Below are 16855 nucleotides of genomic sequence, written 5' to 3'. Positions count from 1 at the left end.
GGGATCCTCGCGGTGCGTTCTTTCGAGTGACTCTTCCTCGCTGGCATACTGGAACCTTCGTTGGACTGTTTTAAAGCCGTATATTTTGCCACAACGTCATAAACAGTGGATCTCGGGTATCCAAAGAACCGAATTATTTCCGTTGCTGAGCGCCCGGCGCGAAGGTCTTCGATGATCGCGGCTCTTCGATTATACTCCGCACTTGGTTTCAACATCGCGGCCATTTTGAGAATATGACTGTTTACTAGAAGCATCAGGCTTTCTTGGACGCCAATAACAATCTCTGGCGGAGGCACAGTATAGCGGAAAATTTGAATTGAAATTTGTCCGGATTTTGGTGACGCATCCTGTATATTGGGTCATCTAAAAAGTATCCGCGGTATTTTGTCACTAGATGTTGATGGTCAACACCATCTAGTGACAAAAAACCGCGGATACTTTTTAGATGACCCAATATATTACATTTTATATATACATTACATGATCGGTCTTACGATTGAGATGTGAAAATCGTATATGAACAGGTGATGTTATATTAGTTAAACGCAGTCGAAAAAAATAGATAAAATTATGAACATATTAATGAAGATCAGAGAGATGTTTTGTAGAGAAACGGAAATTACTCGCAAAATGGTTGGACGACTGGTTATTTAAAATTTCCCGATGTTCTGATGAAAAGTCAAGTTAAATATAAATTATTAGGTGTTGGAATTAATTCGTAGCGTTTTTAATGAAAGAATGTTATTTATTTCACATGAGCATTAAAAAATACATTAATGAAAGTACTTCCCATCACTTGTAAAACGCTACGAATTAATTCCAACACCTAATAAAAGAAAATAAAAAAGAAAAAAATTCGAGTAAAAGCGTCACTCTTCTAAAATAACTCATCTAACTGGCCATATATTTAAATTGCGCATGTTGAGAAGATGCTCGTCAATTATTAAATTATTCAGCATCAATGTGTTAGTTTGTGATGAAACAAATACCAATATCACGATGGAAAATTTTATCATAATATAAAATTAATGATGTATAGAGGTAAAAATTAATATACCAAAAAATATTAAAAAAGAGACCCGTGTTAAACATATATGTTACTTTCTCGACAAACACTGACTGAAGAATAATAAAATCATCTTGGTATTGTAATGTCAGATTTTATTTATTAGCGGTACGTAAGCTTTATGTTTAACATTTCTAAAATTAAGCGCTTACTAACAAAGTTTTTCATCTAAAATTTTAATATTGTCCTAATCAAAGTCATAATCATGTTGCAACTTATGTTCCGTGTTATGTTATCACTGATCAAACGGTGTTTCATCGAATATGATTTTTGTGTTCATTAATTCTTGTCTTAAGTTTTCTGTCTGACTGTCCCACATATTATATGTTGCATCACAATCATTACAGCTGATTTTATATACAACGTTATTTTTTCAAAGATGGTGTTGAGAGTCTTTATGTACTTTAATGTATCGATGTATAATTTGTTTAAACTATAGAAAGACACCCTGATGTCGTCACTATTCAATTTTATAAATTTATCTGTTAAAAATGGAATAAAAGGTACAGTGAATCACGATGGAAATACTAATGATTCATCTTTCTCTTCTAAGTTATTGTGCAGTACGGTCTTCCTTCGTAAAATGCATTTGACTCCATTATTAATTGTTTCGAAAATAAAATTAAGAAGGTAGTCATTCTGTAATATTTCAATTATCGTCAAATTTTTTTGTATGGTATTTTGAATCCGAGAGTAAAAGAACTCAATCTATTAAACCAATGATAACTCCACTTTTTTGTGAGAGAGGATAATTTGAAAAAAATTTAGAAATCTCCCCGAAAAGGTCGGTTTGTGATACCAATCAAAATTTAGTTGATCGTATAACAAATCAAACTAACCAAGACTCCTTATAAATCAAAGAATTGGAAAGAGTATAGGTAGGAGTCAAGCGCAAAAGACCTCGTGCAAATAATATACCTATGAAATGTGAAACTTCTTTATTCACTAAACACGCTTACATATTTTGGCTCACTTTTGAGCCTTCCTCAGAGACAACATAAATTAACATATATAAAAACTGTAAATAAAAGTTATTCTGTCATGGTAAGCTCCCCTATATCGAAAATTTAAATATGGAATTAAAACCAAAAAGAGTGAAAAAAAAGGAAAAGAAAAAAGAAAAGAAATTAGAACATATCATAAAATAGAATTTGGAGGACTAATTTATCAAACAACTTTAAGATTATAATTAATTATCCAGCAAATATAAGGATGCTTACCATGCTGACAGAGCACCATATCGCAACATTACTATTATTAGGTGTTGGAATTAATTCGTTTTTTAATGAAAGAATGTTATTTATTTCACATGAGCATTAAAAAATACATTAATGAAAGTACTTCCCATCACTTGTAAAACGCTACGAATTAATTCCAACACCTAATATATAAAAATAATTCAAGAATCTCCGGCACCTGATAATGTCGGCCAATCAGTATCAGACACAGTGAGTCACTTTTTATTTTTTAGCTAATAATTTTCTGAGGTAATAAATGGAAAAATGTAACATTAATCAATTCCAAGAACAAGAAAGTTGGAAAGTAATCGATAAACACGCCAGAAAGACTCATTACTGCGTACGAACGACACTGACTGACTAGACAACTCAAGCCTTTATAGCTTGTTTATGAGGTTAGCATTGGGAGTCCCTCCATATCCGTCTGCAGATTGAGTTCATGCATCTCCTGATGAATATCACCTCCGAAATCAGTCTTCCTGTAGTAAGGCTCCTCGTCTAATATTGTAGCGTTGTCCCAATCGTAATGTTGTCGAAATCATGGTCTTCTTGTAACCGATGCTCCGTTTTGACATTTCGAGTAGACGTGTTCCATCGGGGTGATTCTTATGCTCCGTGATTCTTGACCTCAGCTGTCTACACGTCTGTCTCACATAATTTGCATCGCAATCTTACACGAGATCTTATATTAGGTGTTGGAATTAATTCGTAGCGTTTTACAAGTGATGGGAAGTACTTTCATTAATGTATTTTTTAATGCTCATGTGAAATAAATAACATTCTTTCATTAAAAAACGCTACGAATTAATTCCAACACCTAATAATATTCGACTTCTTATCACGCGATAAAAAGTCCTTATGCACCCTAATAAATTCTCGCAATTTATTAGTACTATAAAACGATACCCTCATACGCTCGCTATTCTACTAAACTTCTAAGTGATACCATGAACAAAAGTGAACCACGAAGGCTGCACTACTTCAACCTTATTATTATTAACAACACTCTTCCGATTATTAGTCATAATAATTTTCTTCAAATAATTGTTAATATTCTCAAATATAAAATTCAATGGATAATTATTCTCTAACAATATTTTAATAATGAAATACAAATTATCAAGGTGAAATTTAGGATTCGAAAGCAAAATTACCCTATCAACTAATCCTGCGATTGTATTTTTTGAAAAACCGAGTACTGTGACCGAAAATTCAAATATCCGAAAAAATCGGCTTGTAGTACCAATTGAATTCTATCAATCATTATTTCTAATCACTATAACATCCAAAAAATTCAATCATCTATCACCCATCTCCCCTATCTTCCTCTATCTACCTCCCCTCATCTTCCCCTACCTCCATAGTGAATTGAAACCTAGAATGCTAAGAATTAAAAATATCAAGAATGAAACTAACCGAAGACACAGGTGCCGCCAATAATATGTCGTCAACAAACCTATAGTAAAAGAACAATGGAAACCGAATCGAAGACAAAGCTCTAACCTCTAGCTTTCACATAACTAGATCCGCGATGACGGGAGACAACAAAGAGCCCATAGGAGTCCCGTAATTCTGCCTATATACAGGGTATCATGAATATACGGCCCCACTCGTCCTGAGTAGAGCGGACTAAACTGAATAGAAAAGTCCTCTACCATTTTTCAATGCTTGCAATAATTAATGAGCGGGGATGGCCCCTAGCAGGCGCGCCCCGCTCACCGCGAGCCTCTCAAAGCTCGAACGGCGCGGCGCGCTTGCTAGGCCATCTCTGCTCCTCGTGGCTCGCGTGCGCTCTGTGGGCCGTACCTTTGGCAATAGTAGAATGGACACGCGTATTCGGCTATCTTTAAACGTTAATATCTCGTTAATTATTGTGAACATTGCAAAATGGTAGAGGACTTTTCTACTCAGTTTAGTTCCTGTTCAGGACGAGTAGAGCTCGAGCCGTAGTTGAGTGAAGCCTATATTCATGACACCCTATATATAACACTATCAAAACCAAAGAAAGTAGAATCTAAAACAAACTGAACTGCTTTGATGAATTCCTCCTCCGATAAACAACAATCTCTAAAAATAAATCGCTAATGGTCTTTAATACAATCCATTGCATAGTCAATGGGGACGTTAGTGAAGAGGCTCACAACATCCAGTGACATTAATTAAAATTCATCACTCAAATGTTTCTATCATCAAGTTCTTTAACAAATTTAAAACTATTTTCATTAAAAATTATCATTTAAAAATGATCCTATCAAACTCCTATCTACCTCTACAATGTAGGGAACAAGAAGGTAAGTTATTTAGTACAGGAAGTGAGTGAGTCGAGATCCGCTTATCAATAGACAATTTGTAAATATTACTTTCAATACATTAAATAAGATTGACTGTTAAATTTAATCTATTGTTCAAAGATAAGACAGAATTTCAGTTAATTGGATGTTGTAAGTCTCTTCACTAATGTCCCCATTGACTATGCGATAGACTGTATTAAAGACCATTGGCGATTTATTTCTAGAGATTTATTTCTTGTTGTTTACCGGAGGAGGAATTCATCAAAGCGATTCAGTTTGTTTTAATTTCTATTTTCTTTGTTTTTGATAGTATTATATATAGGCGGAATTACGGGACTCCTATACGGGGCTCTTCGTTGTCTCCCGTCATCGCGGATCTAATTATGCGAAAGCTGGAGGTTAGAGCTTTGTCTTCGATTCGGTTTCCGTTGCCCTTTTGCCTATAGGTTTGTTGACGACATGTTATTGGCGGCACCTGCATCTTCGATTAGTTTCATTTTTGATATTTTTAATTATCAGCATCCTAGGCCAATTGGCACATAATAAAAATTATCCCAAGTACTGTATCATCTCGGTACATTATATTATACATACAGTGTACAAAGTGTATACAACCGAAATAAAGAATAATTTTTCTTAATTTGGATCCTTCAAATCATTCGACACCTCCACAATAAACAAAGAAAAGAAATCCTTTAGAGATATGTTCGTTTTTGTTTCATTTTGAAAAAAATCATAAAAAAAAGAAAACATAATTTTCAGAATATTATTGTTTTCATGAACTGCAACTTCAGCGATAATACAGTGAGAAACAATGCGAGAGTATGCGCATCGATTTCCAGATAGAAGAGTACCAGATCGGCGAATCATTACATTGACCATATCAATGTTTGGCTGCAACACGAGTTGTCTGTACAAGATACATTTTGTTTTTTTTTTGTAATTTTCTCCAAACAAAAACAATTATATCTCTAAAAAACTTTTTTAAAACTTAGTTCAATCAATTAAATCAATCCTCTACACGCCGAAGTTTGGCCATTTGAATTCGGAAAACTTATATATGTATGTATGTGTTCTTAAATAGCGCTCAGTAATTATATAATGCTATTCCTCATCAAAAATTGAATTGAAAAGTTCTGAGCTACTTTTTCTCTACAATACTTAATGAAGTAATTATTATCAAGGTAATGAAATCGGTCCCATTAGACAGGCACACGTTAGTGACACGTGCCTAATAATATGCGTTTACATATACGTATTACCGAATATATAGCTCACGGACATTCTCTCAAACAAAAAACGTAGAACATTATTAAAAAAAATAGTTCAAGACTTTTTATTAGGAATAGTATAATATGATTAGTAGCGCTATTTACTTAAGAAACACCCTATGCAGGATAACTTAAAATAAATTTAGTCTTAAAATGTCATACTCTTGTGACTTCATTCTAAAATGATTTTTTTCTTCAAATTCTTTTTAATCTGGAGCTTAATTTTTAAATTCTAGCGAAAAATAATTAGCAAATTAAGGGATACATAAGAAAGATTTTTAAAAATAAAGTAAAAAGCGCTGAAAATATGCTTCTCGAATAGAACCTAAATGATACGTTATGTATCTTTTATCTTAGTTAACCAACTTAAATTCTATCAAATTAAAAATAAAAACAATTAAAATCTTATTTTATACCGTACATGTGAAAACACAAACCATAAACTAGAAGTCTATATCGGTCGAAGTTGGATCTTTAATGCTTTTACATTCTTTCTATGTGAATTTATATACTAAAATATGTAGTTATTTGAACTGCGCACCGAAATGATTTTTCGAACTTGTAAACGCAATCAAACTACTACAGTAATATCACAAATTAAATTGATAAGCAATTTAATAATTTGCTCAATCTGGCATCATATTAGAAAGACGTTAATGTATTGAAAAACTGTAAACAAATATATTGCGAAAAATATTACCTCAACTAGAAGTTGAACTCGGATTTCTTGTATTCCGTCCTAAGCCTCCAGTCTAGAAAAGCCTTAGTAATATTCTTCGCAATAATCGGTATATGTAAAGAAACAATATCTTTTTTCAGGCGATAAAATATAAACAATTAAAATCTTATTTTAGATCGTACATGTGAGAACACAATTGATAAACTATAATAGAAGACTACATATACCGGTCGAAGCTGGATCTTTAATGCTTTTAAATAATTTCTATGTGAATTTATATACTATCTATATTACTAAATACGTAATTATTTGAACTGCGCGCCGAAATGATTTTTCGAATTTGTAAACGCAATCAATCAACTATAGTAATATCACAAATTAAATTTATAAACAATTTAAAAAAGTAAAACCTAAATGGCACTATCTTTATTTACTTATTAATTCTAATCATATATATCATTTATATAAGATTTCAACAACTGGCGCCAAGTTAAATTCCACAAAAAAAATTTTATGTATTATTCGTATAAAAAGATTTGACATCAATAATTGACGCCAAGTTAAATCCCATAAATTAAATAAATAATATTAATTCTAATAATATGTATCATTCATTTAAAAGATTTAATATCAACAACTGGCGTCAAATTAAATCTTACACCAACCATACCAAATAAAATAAAAAATAAAAAATATAAATAATAGAGCATACAGCCACAACGATAAAATGTTGAAACGAAAATTATATATTTAAAATTATCATATAAAAACGTAGACGGTCGAGATTTGACCATCATCAGTACATCAAGACAAGTAAAGAAATACAAAAAAATTAATTAATTAAGCAAAAATCGCTAGTCAAAAAGATGATAAAACAGTATCAAGATGACAAATAGAAAAACTACATAAAATTAAAACAATGATCACTAATCAATAAGATAAAAGAATTTTCCAATCGCTTATGGTACAAATAAAATGAAATCCAGAAAATGAAATTAACCAAAAATTTTAACGCTTCTGACGAATAATCTGTTCCATTTATGATTCTTTTTAAAGGAAGAAAAGAGCAACATCGTGTGAAAATACGGAATTTCTAGATTCTATTTAAAATTAAAAGAAAAGAAAGCACTATTTAATAATTTAAATTTTAAACAATACAATAATTATTCATGAAAATCAATATAAATTCACATTAACTTTCGTAAATTTACCACGTATTTTTTGATACAAGTCCTCGCAAATGTAACTAGGAATAAGTAACACAATTTAAAAAACAGAACAATTTGAATAAATGGTAAGAATCACTGCTGACAAAAATGTAAAAAATGAATGTGGTTATAATTTCAAAAATATATGAAAAGAAAGAGCACAAAGAATCACAGCACAAGATGTAGTTAGTGACACTCAATCATTCTTGCATTACGATTCACAATAAAAACACCAAACGTTTCGGCCACAATCTGGCCATCTTCAGTAAAATTAATAATATTCTTAAGATGCAGAGTTACATCAAGTTGGAATCAAATTCAACTCTCGTGTGTTATAATTGTAAAGATCGTGTTTGCATCAAAGCGACGCTGCTTCATATAATAATATTAGAACGTCAGAAGTCATCTCTCATGACTTCTCTGGTGTTTTTATTGTGAATCGTAATGCAAGAATGATTGAGTGTCACTAACTACATCTTGTGCTGTGGTTCTTTGTGCTCTTTCTTTTCATATATTAGGTGTTGGAATTAATTCGTAGCGTTTTACAAGTGATGGGAAGTACTTTCATTAATGTATTTTTTAATGCTCATGTGAAATAAATAACATTCTTTCATTAAAAACGCTACGAATTAATTCCAACACCTAATATTTTTTGTAAGACTTAAATTTTTCAGATATTTTATTGACGTAAGGAATGGTAAAATACTTTTTAGCAATCCTGGAGGAATCCGAGTTGGCAATATCTTTGTGTTCCTTGATATTAAAATTGTTTTTGAAAGACAACGTCTTGATCCTGTTGTTAATTGTTATAAATAAAAATTCAGATGGATACCCATTATTTTGGAGAATATTGATTAGGAAAATGATATTATTCTCATGAAATTTTGGATGGGAAAGGAATAGAATTCTGTCTAACTGCCCAATTACAACACTCCTCCCCTCCTTTTGTGTTCAACAGGATGATTAGAAAGAAAATTTAAGTATCTTCCAGAATTTGTAGGCTTCCTGTAATTGTCAGAAATAATTCTCCCATTTTCGATTAATAGTTTTACGTCAAGAAAGTTTATTACTCCATTATCATCATATTCGATGTAAATTTAATTCTTTCATGGCAAGAATTAAAAGAGTGATTTTTAAATAGAATCTGGAAATTCCATCATGTGAAATTATTTTCCACAAAAAGCCGAAATAATTTACTTTTATGACAAGACTTCGAGGGAGCCGCCTCCAAGAGATGGTAGTTGGATCAATCCGTATCGAAGTGAGCCACACGAAATATCTGGGGCTCACATTGAATGAGCTCTGAAAGAATGGGTTCTGGAGACATTTCCAGATTATAACTCCCAGAGGATAGCAACGTCACTGTGACGCCTCCTGCCCAACCTTGATGATCCAAACTCCAAAGTCTGGCGTCTGTATGCGAACATAGTGCAATCGATGCTCCTTTACGGGGCATCACTGTGGGCCAAGGAGATGTCGTCAAATAAACGCATCAAATAGACGAATCGCTGCACGGGCCTACTGTACTGTGTTGCACGTGGTGATTACGGTCTTCGCTGGTACACCGCCTCTTGATCTGTCGCACAAGGGCGGTGTGTTGACCGAATCAAGAGAAGGGGCAGAGTCCTTATAACGAAGATACGTGACATCATTAGGGAAAGGGAGAAGAGAGTCTATAAAAAAGTGAGAGAAATCTTTCTTCTTCATCCTCGGCCATGAGACCGTCAAGGCTATCCAGCCCTATCTACGCGCTTGGATAAACAGAGTTCAAGGCGGCCTGACCTATCATCTAATGCAAGTCCTCTCGGGGCATGATTGCTTCAGAAAATACCTGCACTGGATTATGAAGCAATCAATACCCAGATGCTGGCATTGCACAGAGGCGGTAGATATGGCGCATCACACGCTGGCAGAGTGCTCCGCCTAGAATGTGGAGTGTCTTTTGTAGTGTGATCATTAGTGATGACCTGTCACTCCCGGCCGTAGTTAATCGAATGGTCGGGAGTGACAGGTCTTGAGAGACAGTCCACTCTTTCTGCATTACGATAATGGTGCGGAAGAAAAACAAACGCGCTGGGCGAGGGAAACTTTCCAGTCATAACGGGACGCAAGACGCTCTCTTTCAGGCCTTATAATTCGAAAAAAGTACTTAACGAAAAATAACTTTATTATAGTGTTTTGGAAAGTTCTTGATACCAGCTATTAGATTTTGGCATCAAATATAGAATGTTCCATTCAAAAAAAATCAATTTGATCTTGACCTAACCTTGGCGACTCAAAGTCAGGTCATATTTTGAAAATATGCATGATATTAATTATGCTAGGTCAAGCGAAAATTACAAATCCACTCATTAAGAAAAAGCTTTGTTCTTTTCAAATCAATTTGTTTTTTTCAAATCAACGATATGATTTGTATCTTGATCACCATTTGACCATCGCGGTGCAGAACTAACTTTAACGCCACCTTATTACTATTCTGTGAAAAGTTAACATTATAAAAAAATATTTGTTTACATATACATTGTACACACTTTCTAGATCCGTATTAGTATCTTAATTTTTATTTATTAAAAAAATTTATTTTAAAAAATCTCAAAAAATGCCTTCAAAATTGGCTCTCAAACGTAAAGACCCTCTTAATTATTATTATAAGATTTTATTATAGTTTTTCTTATTTGATCTTACAGCATTGGTAGAAACAGACGTTAGTCGAATACTATACAAAACGTCTATCTTCTTGAAGAACATTATACGAATAAACGTACAACAAATAAAAATCAATACATCAATACATACAAACATAAGAGATGGAAAAACAAAGGTATCTAAGTGACGGATAGAAGATCTAGGGGTGATAGGTGTCAGATTGTCAGATAGACATTTTTTTATAATATTTATCCTGCGTTTTGTTTTGTTTACAAATCAGACACCATTCTTAACATATGAAGATTCATTCCAAAATCTTAATCCAAAATCTGTTATCCCAATCGAATTCATTTCTTATATTGTACCCTTTAATGAATTAGGAAACTCTGGTGTATCATATTTGTCACGTTTTTTTCTAAATACTTTTCTTTAGTCATTTATAATATATAATCTCAGTTTTAATTTGCTTGTCAATTAAATACTTTTTTGGACAATGTGTGGTTGTCTTTACATATAATATGAGTGTACTTGTATCTTTTTTTAAAAAAACCGTCTAATAATTTTTTGTTGTTTTAATAATATTCAAGTTGCAAGGTGATGGTGCTGTCTCAGCAATGCCTTTTTCAGTCATGATTTCATTTGACGTCATTACTTGAGTATATATTAATATATGTTAATATATATTAATATTAGGTCATTTAAAAAGTATCCGCGGTTTTTTGTCACTAGATGGTGTTGATGATCATATATCGGGCAACACTAATCCGATTGTGTCAACGAACGCGCGTTTGAAAGATGACATTTTAGGTTACATTTTTTGTAAACAAAGTTTGGTGATTCATCAATCGTATCAAAAGTTATATTGGTTTGAAAATGAGTGAACTTTCTGAAGAAATACACTATGTGATGCTTTTTACTACAAAAAAGGCAAAAACGCAGCACAAACATGCAGAAAAATTTGTGAAGTTTATGGCGCGGATGCTGTAAGTGAACGCAGGACGCAGGAGTGATTTGTTCGATTTCGTTCTGGAAATTTTGATGTCGAAGATCGACCTCGCTCTGGTCGGCCAGTCACTGAAAAAGTCGATGAAATTTTGCAACTGGTCAAGCAAGACAGGCATGTGAGCTGTCAGGAGATAGCTAATGCACTAAGAATCAATCATGTGACAGTTTGGAATCAGGCTGGCTTTTGAAAAAGGCTGGCTATGCAAAGAAACTCGACGTTTGGGTGCAAACACATGAATTAACGCAAAGAAATTTGACTGATCGAATTTCCATCAGCGAAACACTACTAAAACGCAACGAAATCGATCCATTTCTGAAGCAAATCATCACGGGCGATGAAAAATGAATGAAATACAAGAATATCGTTCGTAAAAGATCATGGAGTAAGCGCGGCGAACCACCACAAACGACTTCAAAGCCTGGATTGACGGCAAATAAGGTGATGTTGTGTGTATGGTGGGATTGGAAGAGAGTCGTCCATCATGAGGTGTTACCACATGGCCTAACGATTAATTTAGAGCTCTACTGTTCACAACTGGATAGATTACAGGAAGCGATTAAAGAAAAACGACCAGAATTGATTAACAGAAAAGGTGTTGTCTTCCATCATGACAACGCCAGACCACACATATCTTTGATGACGCGCCAAAAATTGAGGGAGCTTGGTTGGGAAGTTTTGAATGCATCCACCGTATAGCCTGGACCTTGCACCGTCTGACTACCATTTGTTTCGATCTCTGCAGAATTCTCTTGATGGAAAAACATTAGCCGACAAAAGAGCTGCCGAAAATCACTTAAAAAAGTTTTTCGCCGATAAACCACAGAAGTTCTACACGGATGGAATTATGAAATTATCCGAAAAATGGCAAAAGGTTATAGATAATAATGACCAATATATACTTGATTAAAATTGATTTTCAATAAAGAAAAATTTCATTCAAAAATTGAACAAAAAACCGCGGATACTTTTTAAATGACCCAATATATATATGTATGTTGTTATATTATATGTGTATGCATGCATTAATATGTAAAAGTGCATTTTAATGAGCAATAGTGGGAGAGCAACAAGGATTAGGAGAGCAACATGGATTATGAAGGCTTAAACCTGATGCTGTATCAACAACATTCTCTCATTCTCTTGCTAATGCAAATGATTCAGATAAGATTTTGTGTATGACATATTGTTGTTATGACAGTTGTGTATGACATATTGTATCAAATATTTTATTACCATATTTTTTAGAAAAATTTATATTGACAGCAGAAAAGCAAGTAGAAAAGCATGTAGAATAATAATCTAAACTTGTATTATAAATAGAATTGGTAATAATATATTTAAATTGTTAACTTATCTTGACATTGAGTCAATGATTAAGAACATATAAATTAATATGATTGATTTTTATTTTTTAATTCAATATGTAAATATAAGAAGCAATCACGTTGACATATATCTTTATGTTAAGTACTTGATTGAAAAATGGAACATTTCTATAAATTACAGTAGCTAGTATGACTATTTTATTATGTACTGCGCCGTGACATTTTTCGTCCGTCACTTTGACGCGGATAAGCCAAGTGGATCTTGAGTCCTCTCGGCTCGTGAGGGCGAGCAATAAGCATGCGGGCGCTATCGTTCATGAGCCATCTTAAATTTATTTTTATTTATTTTTTTTTTCTGTATTTTTTTGCATTATTTTTCTGCGAGAATCGTTGCCAGGATCAGTAACTGTGTACATTGATTATGTCTCACCCGGTTGCTAGCAGGAAAGAGGACTGTCACCGAGGAGGCTCCAGACTATGCCTCAATGACGGGAGCGCGCAGATCATATCTCTTTTTAACTTCCTGCCTGCATCTATTATTTGCATCCTTTTAGTGTCGCTCCTGTTTTACAGAGAGAACGAAGGATGCCGAGACATAGCTCCGGATGAGGTAGCTTCTCAAGAGGAAAACCATCCGCCGAGAGAACCATGGCGAACTCGGGCTCAAACTAAAGGAACTGCCTAAGGCAAGAAGAGCTCCATGCGAGACCAGAGAAAAGTTTCGGGCGAGAAGACTACCCAGGCGAAATTCAGATTCGCGCAAGGCGCGAGAAGCTACGTCGCTGCCATGCGATTCGCGGGGTCGCACGGCGCCGCTATCGGTCAATCAGGCGCCGAGAGGCCTCACTCCCAAAAAGCAACACGGCCTGTGCATCATCACCGGGACCTGCCGAAATCACTTGCGTTGTAGCATGAGCCGTGGATAAATTGTTAAAGGAAGCAGGATCCATGACGAAGCGAGCATCCGTGCGAATAGCGTTATCGAACCTCGGAATGAGCCGAGCCGAAGGGAGCTAATGGAGAGAGCTAACGGAAGAACCGAAAGGGAGGAGTTGCCGGTGAGACAAGTTAGAAATTTTGTAAGACCGCCGATCCCTAACAACATGATCTCGAGCGAATAGCACGTGCTGAATTCGAGCCGAAAGGCTGCGGTCCGTACAGAGGGCTACCGCGAGTAATTAGTCTCTTCGCTGTCGTTTGCTGTTCGCTTGATTCACATAGATTTTTGTATTCAGTTCGCGTAAAGTTTGCCACCCTCTCACCACAGCAAAGTCATTGCGTCTCGTTAATGAGATTGTATGTTAACTCGCCATCTTGCATTGTACATCGCCGTTTGAATCGCACTTGTAGAGTAGAGAAAATCATTATACGACGTCTGGCGGAAAGCCGCGATTGTTACTGTAAACTTGAATCGACTGAGGAATTTGGGATAACTCGCGATAATCGCCTATTCACATTTCTCGTATTATTTTGTGCTACGCGATTCGATAACTTCCGCTTATAACGAGCTCATGTTCGCCCTGAGACAAATTATGGTAACTATAGTGAATTGCGTACTTGAATAGATTCATGTAATTGTTCTCTATCAATATTGAATATATGTTTTCCATTCTCTTATTATTAAAAGGAAGTAATTCTTATTTGTTCTCTCGCCTTCCGATTCACTTCCGCTCCAAATCATCCACTCTCGCTGTGGGATTGAGCAGTCGGTTGTCGTCCGTCACATTAAAGAAATATCGAAAATAATTAGTCGCGATTGAGAGGAGTCACAAAAAGCGGCACGCTCATTCCTGGCGCCCAACTTGAGTTAAGAAAGAATTCGCGGTAATTCAGTGAGTAGCTATCGACTTAGAGTATTAGAGTATTAGAGTATTAGAGTAAAATCATTGGTTGTCGAATTGCAATCACAGAAAAGCGACGAAGTTGTGCCATCAGTTGAGATTACGGTCATAATATATTCTGATAATTAGTCTACTTTTCTGCTAAGTAAAAGTTCAAATTTTCGTTTATATTTGATTAAAGAGATTAGTTTATTTTTTTATTTTAATGCTTTAGAGAAGAAAATCAAAATAGAAAATTTCATCTATCAATGGACAGACAGTATTCAAGATGTGATGAACAGAATTTAGATACAGTTTATCATACTCACTTAAACATTTCTTTATCACGCATACATAAAATCCTATTATTTACATCTTTAGATATTATTTCTATGGCAGAACTATCTCCTTTATCGCATAATAATTTAAAATTCTTAGCGGAGAACACAGCTTCTTTAGCAGATACTTTAAATATTTCTCCTAAAGTAATGTCATTAGTAAAGAAATATTGTTATTTAGTAAAGAGAGGACACAACAATAATTGTATTCTTCTATAAAAACAACATTCTAAAAAAATTGTCACATTTTACTTTTCTGTAAAGGAAATAGCTTTTCAAGCAATAAAATATTAGTTAAATGCGAAGGCAATTAAAACAGTACAAGGTGTATTTCTCATATACTGCAGTTGCAGATATGCACAAGAATTTTGCACTTTATTTGATCTCGTTTATATTTTAATCTTAAAATTAAAAATATAGAAAATTTACGAGAGAGAGAGAGAGAGAGAGAGAGAGAGAGAGAGCGAGAGAGAGAGAGGTTAAAGAAAAGTAATGCAAGAATGATGTTTGCATCAAAGACCGCAACATCCGTAAAAAAAAAATAAGTTAGACATACTAAAAACAGGTATTATATTACTTTCTTACTATATTTATTTCTTACTATATATATTTTATATTTCTTACTATATATATTTTATATTTCTTACTATATATAATATATTTTAATATATGAAATATGTGTGTATACATATATACTCAAATAGAAATGCATTTTATTATTGTGATCATTATATGTTATTACTTCTAGCATCTTCTTGCAAATTACTATTAGAGTTCGTTTTTATATTATAATTTCCGTTAATAGATGGAAGTGGCTCGCTGAAATGAATTAGTTTGTAAAAAAATTTTTTATAATTACAACATCATATTGTCTCTGAGGATATCTCAAAAGTGAGCCAAAACATGTAAACGGATTAATTATTAATAAAGTTGTTTCGTTAACCGTTGTTTTGTATTGATTCATACAAAAATTATTCCTATGCTTGAATTCTGTTATATCCAATATTCATTATATTGCCTTGTTATATCCAACCATTTTGTATTATTAAGGAATCTTTAGGAATTAATTTATATTTATACAGGGTATCTGGAATTTAAATGTCAAAACTTCGGGAGTGTGTAGGGGATCGACAAACTAAGAAAAAAAGTAGAAATATGTTCGTTTTTGCTTCGTTTTGGAGAAAATCGCAAAAAAGACAAATCATAGTTTCGTTCTTGCACTGCCTCACATCCAGAATTTCATGAAAAAAATTTTACGTTTATAATAAAATGTTAACAGACAATGACTATAGATTTTATCCTCAAGACCAATAATTAATAGACTTAAACATTTAATTAAAAAAACAAATTCGTAGACTAATAAGAATAACTCAGAAAAGATTCAGATGAAAAAAAGATGGTTCTTTATTCCATATGTGTAAAGTATTTCAGATAAATTAAAAAATGTAATTAATGGTGATATACATAGAACTTTTTAAGTTTAAATAAATTAAATAAATTTGTAAAAATTCATAAAGATCTGACGTCCAAAGAACAAAAAAGAAACGTTGTTTATAAAATAAACTATAAGGATTGTGATGCATCCTACGTGGGTCAAACAAAAAGAAAATTAATTACAAGATAACAGAACATAAAAGTAATTTATGTAAAGGTCCTAATTCTTATTCTGTTATCACTGAAGACGCTTTGCATCATAATCACAAAATTGATTGGGTAATACAGAAATTCTGGACGAAGATATTTTAACAAACGATTGATTTCAGAAATCATAAATATAAAACGATAAACAAATGATTGTTTAGATCGAACATATAATGATATAATAATCTTAAACATATAATAATCTTAATAAATGTAAATAAATTTAGATTCAACTTACACAATAACAACATCGTTCTATGTCCTTTCAGTATCTATCTTAAAAACATCTTGTTTATTACATTCTTAAACGTGACAAGTTAACAACA

General features: G+C 33.3%; 1 protein-coding gene across 3 annotated transcripts in view; it reads right to left on the bottom strand.

Annotated features, from left to right (window-relative positions):
• The window catches only part of hd (humpty dumpty), a 67820-nt gene that overhangs the window by 19758 nt on the left and 31207 nt on the right, over positions 1-16855 (bottom strand). Inside the window, exon 2 of one of the 3 annotated variants that reach the window (XM_087406870.1) lies at positions 6567-6640. The exons of the other annotated variants lie outside the window; for them this stretch is intronic. The gene's annotated coding sequence lies outside the window, so the exon portion shown is untranslated. The remainder of the gene's footprint in view (positions 1-6566; positions 6641-16855) is intronic. 3 annotated transcript variants of the gene reach the window in all.

The sequence above is a fragment of the Acromyrmex echinatior genome, chromosome 6, assembly GCF_024713525.1.
Source record: "Acromyrmex echinatior isolate Ae372 chromosome 6, ASM2471352v2, whole genome shotgun sequence".
NCBI lineage: Eukaryota > Metazoa > Arthropoda > Insecta > Hymenoptera > Formicidae > Acromyrmex > Acromyrmex echinatior.
Note: the sequence above shows the minus strand (reverse complement) of the source record. Positions and strands in the feature narration are given on the sequence as shown.